The 13,696-nt window shown below is 43.5% G+C and overlaps 1 protein-coding gene across 2 annotated transcripts in view; it reads right to left on the bottom strand.

The window, feature by feature from the left end:
• LOC143279340 (uncharacterized) overlaps window positions 1-13,299 on the bottom strand; it is a 27,263-nt gene extending 13,964 nt beyond the window's left edge. The window contains exon 1 of one of the 2 annotated variants that reach the window (XM_076583360.1): window positions 13,105-13,299. The gene's annotated coding sequence lies outside the window, so the exon portion shown is untranslated. The remainder of the gene's footprint in view (window positions 1-13,104) is intronic. The other variant, XM_076583361.1, reaches the window with a different exon arrangement.
• Between the last annotated feature and the right edge of the window lie 397 nt (window positions 13,300-13,696).

Genomic DNA, 13,696 nt, shown 5'->3' with positions numbered 1-13,696 from the left:
TTGGGGGTTTTGGCTGTCATGCGGTGTTGGTCTTTATGCAGACGTTTTGTCATTGTTGGGGTTTTGGGCTGTCATGCGGTGTTGGTCAGTTTATCCATTGTTTGTTGATAAAATTCACATTCTGAGAATTAAGCAGGTCAGTCTTACCACTAATGCGCCCGTTATGTTTCGCTGTACAGAAGGGATGTACACGTATCAGTTTTACAACAGCGGACAAGCCTTAAAAAAAAAAAATTCAGTTTTGCTATTTATTTATTTATTTATTTACTTTTCCTTTAACACGAGTGAGTGTTTGGCACTCTGAAAAGAAAACACGTGTGTGAACATTCACATGTACGTGAGCTCGCGCGCGCCTACCCCCTCTTCTCTCTCTCTCTCTCTCTCTCTCTCTATTTCTCTCTCTGATGACACTCAACTCCAGAAGAGTGATACTCCTGAAAAATTGTCGTCGCTCTTGCAAGAAACATCCAGCTGCTTCCTGGACATTCAAAACTGGATAACTCTAAATAAGTTACATTGAACGCGGACAAAACTGAAGCAATGATCATAGGAACAAAACAAAAACTGTCTTCCATCACAACCGACACAATCAAACTTGGCAGTACATCCATCCCTCTATCCAGGTCAGTTAGGAACCTCGGCGTTGTCCTTGACAACACACTGTCCATGCAAAAAAATTATCAGTCAGACATGTCAATCCTGCTACTGTCAACTGCAGCGCATCAGTTCCGTCCGGAGATATCTGCCCATTGACGCAACATCTAGACTTGTCGTTTCTCTCATTCTTTCTCGCATTGCCTACTGTAACTCTCTATTGTCTGGTTTGCCTGCTTCACCCATTCAGTCCCTTCAGCGCATACAAAACTCTGCTGCCCGACTCGTCCTCAGAAAGAAAAGATCTGAACACATCACTCCTCTTTTGCAACATCTCCACTGGCTCCCTGTCTCACACCGAATAAAGTACAAGATCAGAAATCTATGTTATAGATGTATTCACAAATCTGCCCCTTCCTATCTCTGCGGCTGCCTTCACCTCTACACTCCATCTCGCTCACTACGATCGGCTTCGGATCCACTTTGTTTACGCATACCCAGATTCAAACACTCGACTGTTGGCCGCCGTTCTTTCTCTGTCTCTGGACCTTGCAATTGGAATGAACTTCCTCTTTCGCTTCGTCAAGTCTCCACACTCAGCTCTTTCAAGTCTGGCCTTAAAACCCACCTCTTCCCAAAATAGCCTCCCTTCCCTGCCTCTTCCTTGTCTTCAGTTTCTCCAGTTTTAGAGTTATGCATGCGTGTAAATGACTGTTGCGAAAGTGCTTTGATTTGTCTCTGCACAAGATTCAGCGCTATATAAATACCATTATTATTATTATTATTATTATCACTCTCTCTCTCTCTTGGGTGTATTCATGTGTTTCATTCGTACACATTTGATTAAAATTGGTTTAGAATCCATGTTGGTATTATAATCATATTATAATTACTACCCGTTTAATGATTGCGTAATACCCTCTTCAGAGTGGTGCTATAGCCTATTCGGAATAAAGATATTTGCATTTGCAAAATAATCGCATTTGCATTCGAGTTCTCTCTCTCTGTCTGTCTGTCTGTCTGCCTGTCTGTCTGTCTGTCTCTCTCTCTCTCTCTTCCACGGACAGATTGGAAGAATAGGCCATGCCAAAAATCTTAATCCTTGAATAAAAAGAAAGTTTTGAGTTCTGAGTTCAGAGTTCTGAGCTCTCTGTCTCTGTCTGTCTGTCTGTCTCTGTCTCTGTCACACACAGACACACACAGACACACAGACACACACACAGACACACAGACACAGACACAGACACACACACACACACACACACACACACAGAGATAAGATAGATATATAGACACAAACATACATACATGTATAACAGGGACCGCAGATCACCGTCGGAGGGACTCAGCAACGCGGGAGCTACTCTGGCAGGGTGGCCGGGTGGCCGGGAGGGGGCTGGTGGGGCGGGGAAGCGGGGAGGGGTGAGGGGGAGGGTGGAAGGGGGGGGGGGAGCTGGGGCGTCATAATAACATTATAATCTGACATTGATATAACTCTCAGTTGTTAGGAGACGCTCGAGACGGTGTGTGTGTGTGTGTATATGTGTGTGTGTGTGTGCGTGCGCGCGCGCGCGCGCGTGTGTGTGTATGTGTGCGTGTGTGTGTGTGTGTGTGTGTGCGTGTGCGTGTGTGTGTAAGTGTGTGTGTGTGTGTGCGTGCGTATGTGTGTGTGTATGTGCGTGCGCGCACGTGCACGTGAGAGCGCGCGTGTGTATGTGTTGGTGGGTATATCATACATATATGCTTGTGTGTGTTGGGTGCAGAACATGCGACAGGGGAGGAACACGCACTATCACACTGAAAGGGCACTGAAGATTGGGCCACGGTAAGGGCGGGCGAGGGTGGGGTGGGGGGGGGGGAACACACACTCACTCCACATGAGCCACGTGCTGTGATCAAAAGTCAACAGATACAGAACCACTGGCGCGGAATCCACTGCGCTTTGATTATCTCTGTTCACCTGACCTGGTCTGTTGGGTCTGTTTCTGGACCGTCTGTCTGTGTGCACCCAGAGGAACAGCGTGGGGCCCTGACTGTTTATCTGTTCTCCTGCCTCAGTGCGGTCTGTTTGGGTCGTTTATCTGTCAGTCGGGTTTCTGGAGACTTGGACTTTCTCTTGATTGTATGGGTTGTGAACATTCACTGCGCTACTTTTAGTGCTCTAGGCTTTTCAAAAGAGGAAAATCAGATATTGATGGAAGCGCTGCACGAGAGTGTGTCTGCCGCCACAGCCATGTCACATATTATTTTTCAACAGTGGGATAAAATGTAACCTCAAGATAAACGCTTATCTGCTTCTTGTGTGTGTGTGTGTGTGTGTGTGTGTGTGTGTGTGTGTGTGTGTGTGTGTGTGTGTGTGGTTATGGGGGGGTGGAGGTGGGGGGTGGGGTGGGGAACAGAGAGAAAGAGAGCTGATGGTAACCATTGGCCATATATCAAACAGCACATATTGCACATCACATTACACACACACACACACACACACACACACACACACACACACACACACACACACACACACACACACACACACACATCGTGTGACTGATACATACATTTCCCGAAAAGATACTCTCATAGCCAAAGTTTGCTCGAAATATTGTTTGGCCCATAGACGATGTTCATTAAATATTTCATTAAATATTTTCGATTTGGATTTCTCTCTCCATCTCCATTACAGTTCTTGCCGGTTTGCTTCGGAGTTTGGGAGGCACATACTGTTTTCTAATTTCATAATGATAATTTGTTTTTTTGAAAAAATAAAATCAAACTGTGATGCCTTGATTGGCCCCAACACGTACCCTAAGACACCGTTCTTCAAAAATGCTCTTCGAACCTGGTCTAAGCTAGAATACCACCACGTCGTTATATTAATCTCCAGCGTACCATAATTGATTCTTGAACTGTCTATCTTCCATAGAATAGTGTGAAAAGTGATGCCCCTCACATTATCAATGCCGTACAGTGTGAAAAGCGATGCCCCTCACACCATTGATGCCGTATGTGCAGGGTGAAAAGCGATGCCCCTCACATCATTAATGCTGTTGTTACAGTGTGAAAAGCGATGCCCCTCACATCATTAATGCTGTTGTTACAGTGTGAAAAGCGATGCCCCTCACATCATTAATGCCGTATGTACAGTGTGAAAAGCGATGCCCCTCACATCATTAATGCCGTATGTACAGTGTGAAAAGCGATGCCCCTCACATCGTTAATGCTGTATGTACAGTGTGAAAAGTGATGCCCCTCACATCATTAATGCTGTTTGTACAGTGTGAAAAGTGATGCCCCTCACATCATTAATGCCGTATGTACAGTGTGAAAAGTGATGCCCCTCACATCATTAATGCCGTATGTACAGTGTGAAAAGTGATGCCCCTCACATCATTAATGCTGTACGAACAGTGTGAAAAGCGATGCCCCTCACATTGTCAATGCTGTTTGAACAGAGTGAAAAGCGATGCCCCTCACATCATTAATGCCGTATGTACAGAGTGAAAAGCAATGCCCCTCACATCATTAATGCCGTATGCACAGTGTGAAAAGTGATGCCAGTCACATCATTAATGCCGTATGTACTGTGTGAAAAGCGATGCCTCTCACATCATTAATGTCATATGTACAGTGTGAAAAGCGATACCCCTCACACCATTGATGCCGTATGTGCAGGGTGAAAAGCGATGCCCCTCACATCATTAATGCTGTTGTTACAGTGTGAAAAGCGATGCCCCTCACATCATTAATGCTGTTGTTACAGTGTGAAAAGCGATGCCCCTCACATCATTAATGCCGTACAGTGTGAAAAGCGATGCCCCTCACATCATTAATGCTGTTGTTACAGTGTGAAAAGCGATGCCCCTCACATCATTAATGCCCTACAGTGTGAAAAGCGATGCCCTTCACATCGTTAATGCCGTATGTACAGTGTGAAAAGCGATGCCCCTCACATCATTAATGCCCTACAGTATGAAAAGCGATTCCCCTCACATCATTAATGCCGTATGTACGGTGTGGAAAGTGATGCCCCTCACATCATTAATGCCGTATGTACAGTGTGAAAAGAGATGCCCCTCACATCATTAATGCCGTATGTACAGTGTGAAAAGCGATGCCCCTCACATCATTAATGCCGTACAGTGTGAAAAGAGATGCACCTTACATCATTAATGCCGTATGTACAGTGTGAAAAGCGATGCCCCTCACATCATTAATGCCGTACAGTGTGAAAAGAGATGCCCCTCACATCGTTAATGCCGTATGTACAGTGTGAAAAGCGATGCCCCTCACATCATTAATGCCGTACAGTGTGAAAAGAGATGCACCTTACATCATTAATGCCGTATGTACAGTGTGAAAAGCGATGCCCCTCACATCGTTAATGCCGTATGTACAGTGTGAAAAGCGATGCCCCTCACCTCGTTAATGCTGTATGTACAGTGTGAAAAGCGATGCGCCTCACATCATTAATGCCGTACAGTATGAAAAGCGATGTCCTTCACATCATTAATGCTGTTGTTACAGTGTGAAAAGTGATGCACCTCACATCATTAATGCCGTATGTACAGTGTGAAAAGCGATGCCCCTCACATCATTAATGCTGTTGTTACAGTGAAAAGTGATGCCCCTCACATCATTAATGCCGTATGTACAGTGTGAAAAGCGATGCCCCTCACCTCGTTAATGCTGTATGTACAGTGTGAAAAGCGATGCCCCTCACATCATTAATGCCCTACAGTGTGAAAAGCGATGCCCTTCACATCGTTAATGCCGTATGTACAGTGTGAAAAGCGATGCCCCTCACATCATTAATGCCCTACAGTATGAAAAGCGATTCCCCTCACATCATTAATGCCGTATGTACGGTGTGGAAAGTGATGCCCCTCACATCATTAATGCCGTATGTATAGTGTGAAAAGTGATGCCCCTCACATCATTAATGCTGTTGTTACAATGTGAAAAGCGATGCTCCTCACATCATTAATGCCGTACAGTGTGAAAAGCGATGCCCCTCACATCATTAATGCTGTTGTTACAGTGTGAAAAGTGATGCCCCTCACATCATTAATGCCATATGTACAGTGTGAAAAGCGATGCCCCTCACATCATTAATGCTGTTGTTACAGTGTGAAAAGTGATGCCCCTCACATCATTAATGCTGTTGTTACAGTGTGAAAAGTGATGCCCCTCACATCATTAATGCTGTTTGTACAGTGTGAAAAGTGATTCCCCTCACATCATTAATACTGTATGTACAGTGTGAAAAGCGATGCCCCTCACATCATTAATGCCGTATGTACTGTGTGAAAAGCGATGCCTCTCACATCATTAATGCCATATGTACAGTGTGAAAAGCGATGCTCTTGACATCATTAATGTCATATGTACAGTGTGAAAAGCGATGCCCGTCACATCATTAATGCCGTATGTACAGTGTGAAAAGCGATGCCCCTCACATCGTTAATGCCGTATGTACAGTGTGAAAAGCGATCCACCTCACATCATTAATGCCGTTCAGTGTGAAAAGAGATGCACCTTACATCATTAATGCCGTATGTACAGTGTGAAAAGCGATGCCCCTCACATCGTTAATACCGTATGTACAGTGTGAAAAGCGATGCCCCTCACCTCGTTAATGCTGTATGTAAAGTGTGAAAAGCGATGCCCCTCACATCGTTAATGCCGTACAGTGTGAAAAGCGATGCCCCTCACCTCGTTAATGCTGTATGTACAGTATGAAAAGCGATTCCCTCCACATCATTAATGCCGTATGTACAGTGTGAAAAGTGATGCCCCTCACATCATTAATGCTGTTGTTACAGTGTGAAAAGCGATGCCCCTCACATCATTAATGCCGTACAGTGTGAAAAGCGATGCCCCTCACATCATTAATGCTGTTGTTACAGTGTGAAAAGTGATGCCCCTCACATCGTTAATGCCGTATGTACAGTGTGAAAAGCGATGCCCCTCACATCATTAATGCTGTTGTTACAGTGTGAAAAGTGATGCCCCTCACATCATTAATGCTGTTGTTACAGTGTGAAAAGTGATTCCCCTCACATCATTAATGCTGTATGTACAGTGTGAAAAGTGATGCCCCTCACATCGTTAATGCCGTACAGAGTGAAAAGCGATGCCTCTCACATCATTAATGCTGTATGTACAGTGTGAAAAGCGATGCCCCTCACATCATTAATGCCGTATGTACAGTGTGAAAAGCGATGCCCCTCACATCATTAATGCTGTATGTACAGTGTGAAAAGCGATGCCCCTCACATCATTAATGCCGTACAGTGTGAAAAGTGATGCCCCTCACATCATTAATGCTGTTTGTACAGTGTGAAAAGTGATGCCCCTCACATCATTAATGCTGTTGTTACAGTGTGAAAAGTGATGCCCCTCACATCATTAATGCTGTTGTTACAGTGTGAAAAGTGATGCCCCTCACATCGTTAATGCCGTACAGTGTGAAAAGCGATGCCCCTCACATCATTAATGCCGTATGTACTGTGTGAAAAGCGATGCCTCTCACATCATTAATGCCGTATGTACAGTGTGAAAAGCGATGCTCTTGACATCATTAATGTCATATGTACAGTGTGAAAAGCGATGCCCCTCACATCATTAATGCCGTATGTACAGTGTGAAAAGCGATGCCCCTCACATCATTAATGCCGTACAGTGTGAAAAGAGATGCACCTTACATCATTAATGCCGTATGTACAGTGTGAAAAGCGATGCCCCTCACATCGTTAATGCCGTATGTACAGTGTGAAAAGCGATGCCCCTCACCTCGTTAATGCTGTATGTACAGTGTGAAAAGCGATGCGCCTCACATCATTAATGCCGTACAGTATGAAAAGCGATGTCCTTCACATCATTAATGCTGTTGTTACAGTGTGAAAAGTGATGCCCCTCACATCATTAATGCCCTATGTACAGTGTGAAAAGCGATGCCCCTCACATCATTAATGCTGTTGTTACAGTGAAAAGTGATGCCCCTCACATCATTAATGCCGTATGTACAGTGTGAAAAGCGATGCCCCTCACATCATTAATGCCCTACAGTGTGAAAAGCGATGCCCCTCACATCGTTAATGCCGTATGTACAGTGTGAAAAGCGATGCCCCTCACATCATTAATGCCCTACGGTATGAAAAGCGATTCCCCTCACATCATTAATGCCGTATGTACGGTGTGGAAAGTGATGCCCCTCACATCATTAATGCCGTATGTACAGTGTGAAAAGTGATGCCCCTCACATCATTAATGCCGTATGTACGGTGTGAAAAGTGATGCCCTCACATCATTAATGCTGTTGTTACAGTGTGAAAAGTGATGCCCCTCACATCATTAATGCCGTATGTACAGTGTGAAAAGCGATGCCCCTCACATCATTAATGCTGTTGTTACAGTGTGAAAAGTGATGCCCCTCACATCATTAATGCCGTATGTACAGTGTGAAAAGCGATGCCCCTCACATCATTAATGCTGTTGTTACAGTGTGAAAAGTGATGCCCCTCACATCATTAATGCTGTTGTTACAGTGTGAAAAGTGATGCCCCTCACATCATTAATGCTGTTTGTACAGTGTGAAAAGTGATTCCCCTCACATCATTAATACTGTATGTACAGTGTGAAAAGCGATGCCCCTCACATCATTAATGCTGTTGTTACAGTGAAAAGTGATGCCCCTCACATCATTAATGCCGTATGTACAGTGTGAAAAGCGATGCCCCTCACCTCGTTAATGCTGTATGTACAGTGTGAAAAGCGATGCCCCTCACATCATTAATGTCGTATGTACAGTGTGAAAAGCGATGCCCCTCACATCATTAATGTCGTATGTACAGTGTGAAAAGCGATGCCCCTCACATCATTAATGCCGTATGTACAGTGTGAAAAGCGGTGCCCCTCACATTATCAATGCCCTACAGTGTGAAAAGCGATGCCCCTCACATTATCAATGCCGTACAGTGTGAAAAGCGATGCCCCTCACATCGTTCATGCTGTTGTTACAGTGTGAAAAGTGATGCCCCTCACATCATTAATGCTGTTTGTACAGTGTGAAAAGTGATGCCCCTCACATCATTAATGCTGTTGTTACAGTGTGAAAAGCGATGCCCCTCACATCGTTAATGCCGTACAGTGTGAAAAGCGATGCCCCTCACATCGTTAATGCCGTATGTACAGTGTGAAAAGCGATGCCCCTCACATCATTAATGCCGTATGTACAGTGTGAAAAGCGATGCCCCTCACATCATTAATGCTGTATGTACTGTGTGAAAAGCGATGCCCCTCACATCATTAATGCTGTATGTACTGTGTGAAAAGCGATGCCCCTCGTATCATTAATGCCGTATGTACAGTGTGAAAAGCGATGCCCCTCACATCGTTAATGCTGTATGTACTGTGTGAAAAGCAATGCCCCTCACATCATTAATGCCGTACAGTGTGAAAAGAGATGCACCTTACATCATTAATGCCGTATGTACAGTGTGAAAAGCGATGCCCCTCACATCGTTAATGCCGTATGTACAGTGTGAAAAGCGATGCCCCTCACATCATTAATGCTGTATGTACAGTGTGAAAAGCGATGCCCCTCACATCGTTAATGCCGTACAGTGTGAAAAGCGATGCCCCTCACATCATTAATGCCGTACAGTGTGAAAAGCGATGCCCCTCACATCATTAATGCCATATGTACAGTGTGAAAAGCGATGCCCCTCACATAGTTAATGCCGTATGTACAGTGTGAAAAGCGATGCCCCTCACATCATTAATGCCGTATGTACAGTGTGAAAAGCGATGCCCCTCACATCATTAATGCCGTATGTACAGTGTGAAAAGCGATGCTTCTCACATCGTTAATGCCGTATAGTGTGAAAAGTGATGCCCCTCACATCGTTAATGCCGTATAGTGTGAAAAGCGATGCCCCTCACATCGTTAATGCTGTATGTACTGTGTGAGAAGCGATGCCCCCCACATCATTAATGCCGAATGTACAGTGTGAAAAGCGATGCCCCTCACATCATTAATGCCGAATGTACAGTGTGAAAAGCGATGCCCCTCACATCATTAATGCCGTATGTACAGTGTGAAAAGCGATGCCCCTCACATCATTAATGCCGTACAGTGTCAAAGGTGATGCCCCTCACATCATTAATGCCGTACAGTGTGAAAAGTGATGCCCCTCACATCGTTAATGCCGTATGTACAGAGTGAAAAGCGATGCCCCTCACATCATTAATGTTGTATGTACAGTGTGAAAAGCGATGCCCCTCACATCATTAATGCCGTATGTACTGTGTGAAAAGCGATGCCCCTAACATCATTAATGCTGTATGTACAGTGTGAAAAGAGAGCCCCTCAAAGTACTATAAATTGCACACTGCTATTATATGTCTTTGTCAACTTTTAGTATATTGTTATGTCTGTCCTTTAACTGTGATTATTACTATATGTGTGTATGGCTGTGATCGTGTATGTATGATACATTGTAAATTACTTTTTAAGGGTTTCTGTTGTTGCTGTCTTCTGTGATTATTGATTGTAATGATGGTTTGCCCTAGATATACATCTTAATATGGTTTATCAAAATACATGTTGAATGACTGTGTGATTTTCTTGTGTTGTTTTTTCTGTTTTACACCACATATGAATTTCTCTTGTTGAGAAAATAAAGTATTCTGTATTCTTGATGCCGTATGAACAGTATTCTGTATTCTCCTATCGTTGATGCCGTATGTACATAATTATGTTAGAGAGCGGCGGAGGACTGAGACAGGTGGGGGAGAGTTTTCACTGGTGCCTCAAGGACGCCAACAAAAGTTAACTCACTCCCTACTGATTACCTGACACATCGCTCTGTAGGGAATGAGTTAAAGGACGGGTGAATGTGGTGGAGGTGACCATTATCAGTTCGTAAACTGTCTGTAGATTTGTGTTTGCACATTTCTTCTGTCTTTGCTGCTGTGTGCACAAGTCAAATGATCGGTATAAGGACAGGCCCGGCGCTTCCCCCTTTTTTTTTTTCGAGGAAGTGTCTGGGTTTGTTCCAATGTACCTTTTATTTACCTGTGTGCTAGCTGAATCGGTAGCGTAAGCATCACTGACATGAAGTTGTGTACCTTGTGTAATGGAGAGAGTTACCACTCTTTACTATTTGTCTGTAGATATGTTTGAAACAAAACGAGTTTCTCCCAAGCAAAAAACAGTCACTGAAAGAACACAGTGACGTTTTATGAGGATCAACTAATCCAACTTGCAAAAGTTTTCATATGCAAATGTAAAATGATTAAATGCATACCATTTTTGAATCCTTGTTTAAAAAATAATATATTTAAAGACAAGATATTATATTGAAAAGTATATGGCTGTAATCAATTCGGAATATAACAAATTTGCCAATAGTTGGTTCTTCTACACACCACTGTTTGATGATGTGCATATTTAACATGGCTAAAAAACATCTTACCTGAAGCTATTATATTCTCGTAATCAGCTGAATACAAAATATCATAGTACACATGGTGTATTTTCTTTTTCTCTTGAAAAAAACTAAAACATCCTTTTTTTTCCATTTTTAATCCCTTTTACTAATCATCTTGTTCCCATGTGCAGGCGTGTTATACGAGCTTGCGTGTGTGTATGTATATGTATGTATCAATGTCATCGTAAGTTTGTTTGTCTTGATTTAGTTTATGTACGTAAGCGTCCAACTGCAAAAGAAAAGAAAAGAAATCTTTGTACATCATATCAGAATGAATATATGATAATATGATGTAACATTATCAACCAGAAGACCTCTTGTGACACTATGTTGAAATTATGTTAAACCCAATGATGGAATTTAAAATATACTGAAAGAGTTTTGTGTGGGTCTGCCCTGTTGTGCTCTTCTGTCTTGGTTGCATATTTGATGAGCTTCCCTCACGTACTTTTTCCCCAGTTTCCTTGTAATCTTTGATTTAAAAACAACAAGAAAAGTAAGAACAATAGTTTATTATTATTATTATTATTATTATTATTATGAGCATTTACGCCTAATCTTGTCTATAAGCCCAAAGCGTTTGCAAATAGAACACATATGTAAATAATGTATTATATAGTACACAATCAAAAATACCACCAACAAATCCTGAAACTATCAAAACTCACTCACTCATGAATAGTCATTTTAGTTCATACTGGAAACGGATGAGCTGTTGAACGGTAAACACCACCATCACCATCAACAACAACAACAACAGTATGATTAACATCACGGTAAACACCACCACCACCACCAACAACAGCATGATTAACAACACAGTAAACACCACCACCAACAACAACAACAGTATGATTAACAACACGGTAAACACCACCACCACCATCATCATCAACAACAACAACAACAGCATGATTACCAATACGGTAAACACCACCACCACCACCAACAACAACAGTATGATTAAGAACACGGTAAACACCACCACCACCACCACCATCAACAACAACAACAACAGTATGATTAACAACACGGTAAACACCACCACCACCACCATCAACAACAACAACAACAGTATGATTAACAACACGGTAAACACCACCACCACCACTACCAACAACAACAACAACAACAAGAACAGCATGATAAACAACAACAACAAGAACAGCATGATCAACAACAACAACGTGATTGACATCACGGCCACGGTAAACACCACCACCACCACCAACAACAACAACATGATTGACACAATGATTAATAACAGGGTAAACACTACCACCACCACCACCACCACCACCACCACCAACATGATTAACAACAAGGTAAACACCACTACACCCACCACCACCACCAACAATAACAACAACAACATGATTAACAACACGGTAAACACCACCGCCATCACCACCAACAACAATAATAACAACGACAACATGATTAACAACATGATTAACAACACGGTAAACACCACCACCACCACCACCACCAACAACAACAACAATAACAACGACAACATGATTAACAACACGGTAAACACCACCACCACCACCACCACCACCACCACCAACATGATTAACAGCAGGGCAAACACCACCACCACCACCAGCAACAACAACAATAACAATAACAACAACAACATGATTAACAACACGGTAAACACCACCACCATACCACCACCACCACTACACCACCACCACCATCAACAACAACAACAACATGATTGACATCACGGTAAACACCACCACCACCAGCAACAACAACATGATCAACAACAACAACAACAGTCACATGATTAACAACAACAACAACAACAGCATGATTAACAACATGGTAAACACCACCACCACCACCACCAACAACATGATTAACAATAACAACAACAGCATGATTAACAACATGGTAAACACCACCACCACCACCACCTGCACCACCACCACCAACAACAACGACAACAACAACAGCATGATTGACATCACGATAAACACCAACACCAACAACAAACAACATGATTACCAACCCGCATCATGTCGGTGGCACGTACATGTTTCCCTGGACGTTTTACGAACAGCCAGAAAGCAAAACAAGATCAGACTGAGATCAACAAGCCGTTAATCCCCGAGCCTTACGTTTGTGAGACGGCCTCAAACACCTCGCACTTTTCGCTCCTCCTAGCTCTGTCTCCAACTCCGTCCAGTCGCCGAACTGACTGTCCCCTTCCCTCTCTTTCTCTGTCTCTCCTCTTGGAAATTCTACAGGGCGAGTTGTTGTCTGTCATTTGGTCTAAGAGAATGACGACGATGTTTGTCCACTCACTAGTAGTGGCGGCATGACTTCTGGCAGATTTTGTCGCGAGCAGCTCAGTCGCGAGCTGGCGTAAAGTGTGCGCCTCAAATCTCTTGAAAGACTGTGTCAGTCCCTTCGCCACCACCACCACCACCCTCTCTCTCTCTCTTTCTCTCTTGTGGGGGTGGGGGTGGAGGGTGTGTGTGTGTGTGTGTGTGTGTGGGGGGGGGGGGGGGGTGAGGATAAAGGGGGTGGGGGTAGATATAGAGGGGGAGGAGGGAAGGATTGTTTGGCAGAATGATAAGTTACAAGTAGCAGGAGATGGG

This window comes from Babylonia areolata, chromosome 2 (assembly GCF_041734735.1).
Source record: "Babylonia areolata isolate BAREFJ2019XMU chromosome 2, ASM4173473v1, whole genome shotgun sequence".
NCBI lineage: Eukaryota > Metazoa > Mollusca > Gastropoda > Neogastropoda > Buccinidae > Babylonia > Babylonia areolata.
This window is presented reverse-complemented; position numbering and strand designations above follow the sequence as displayed.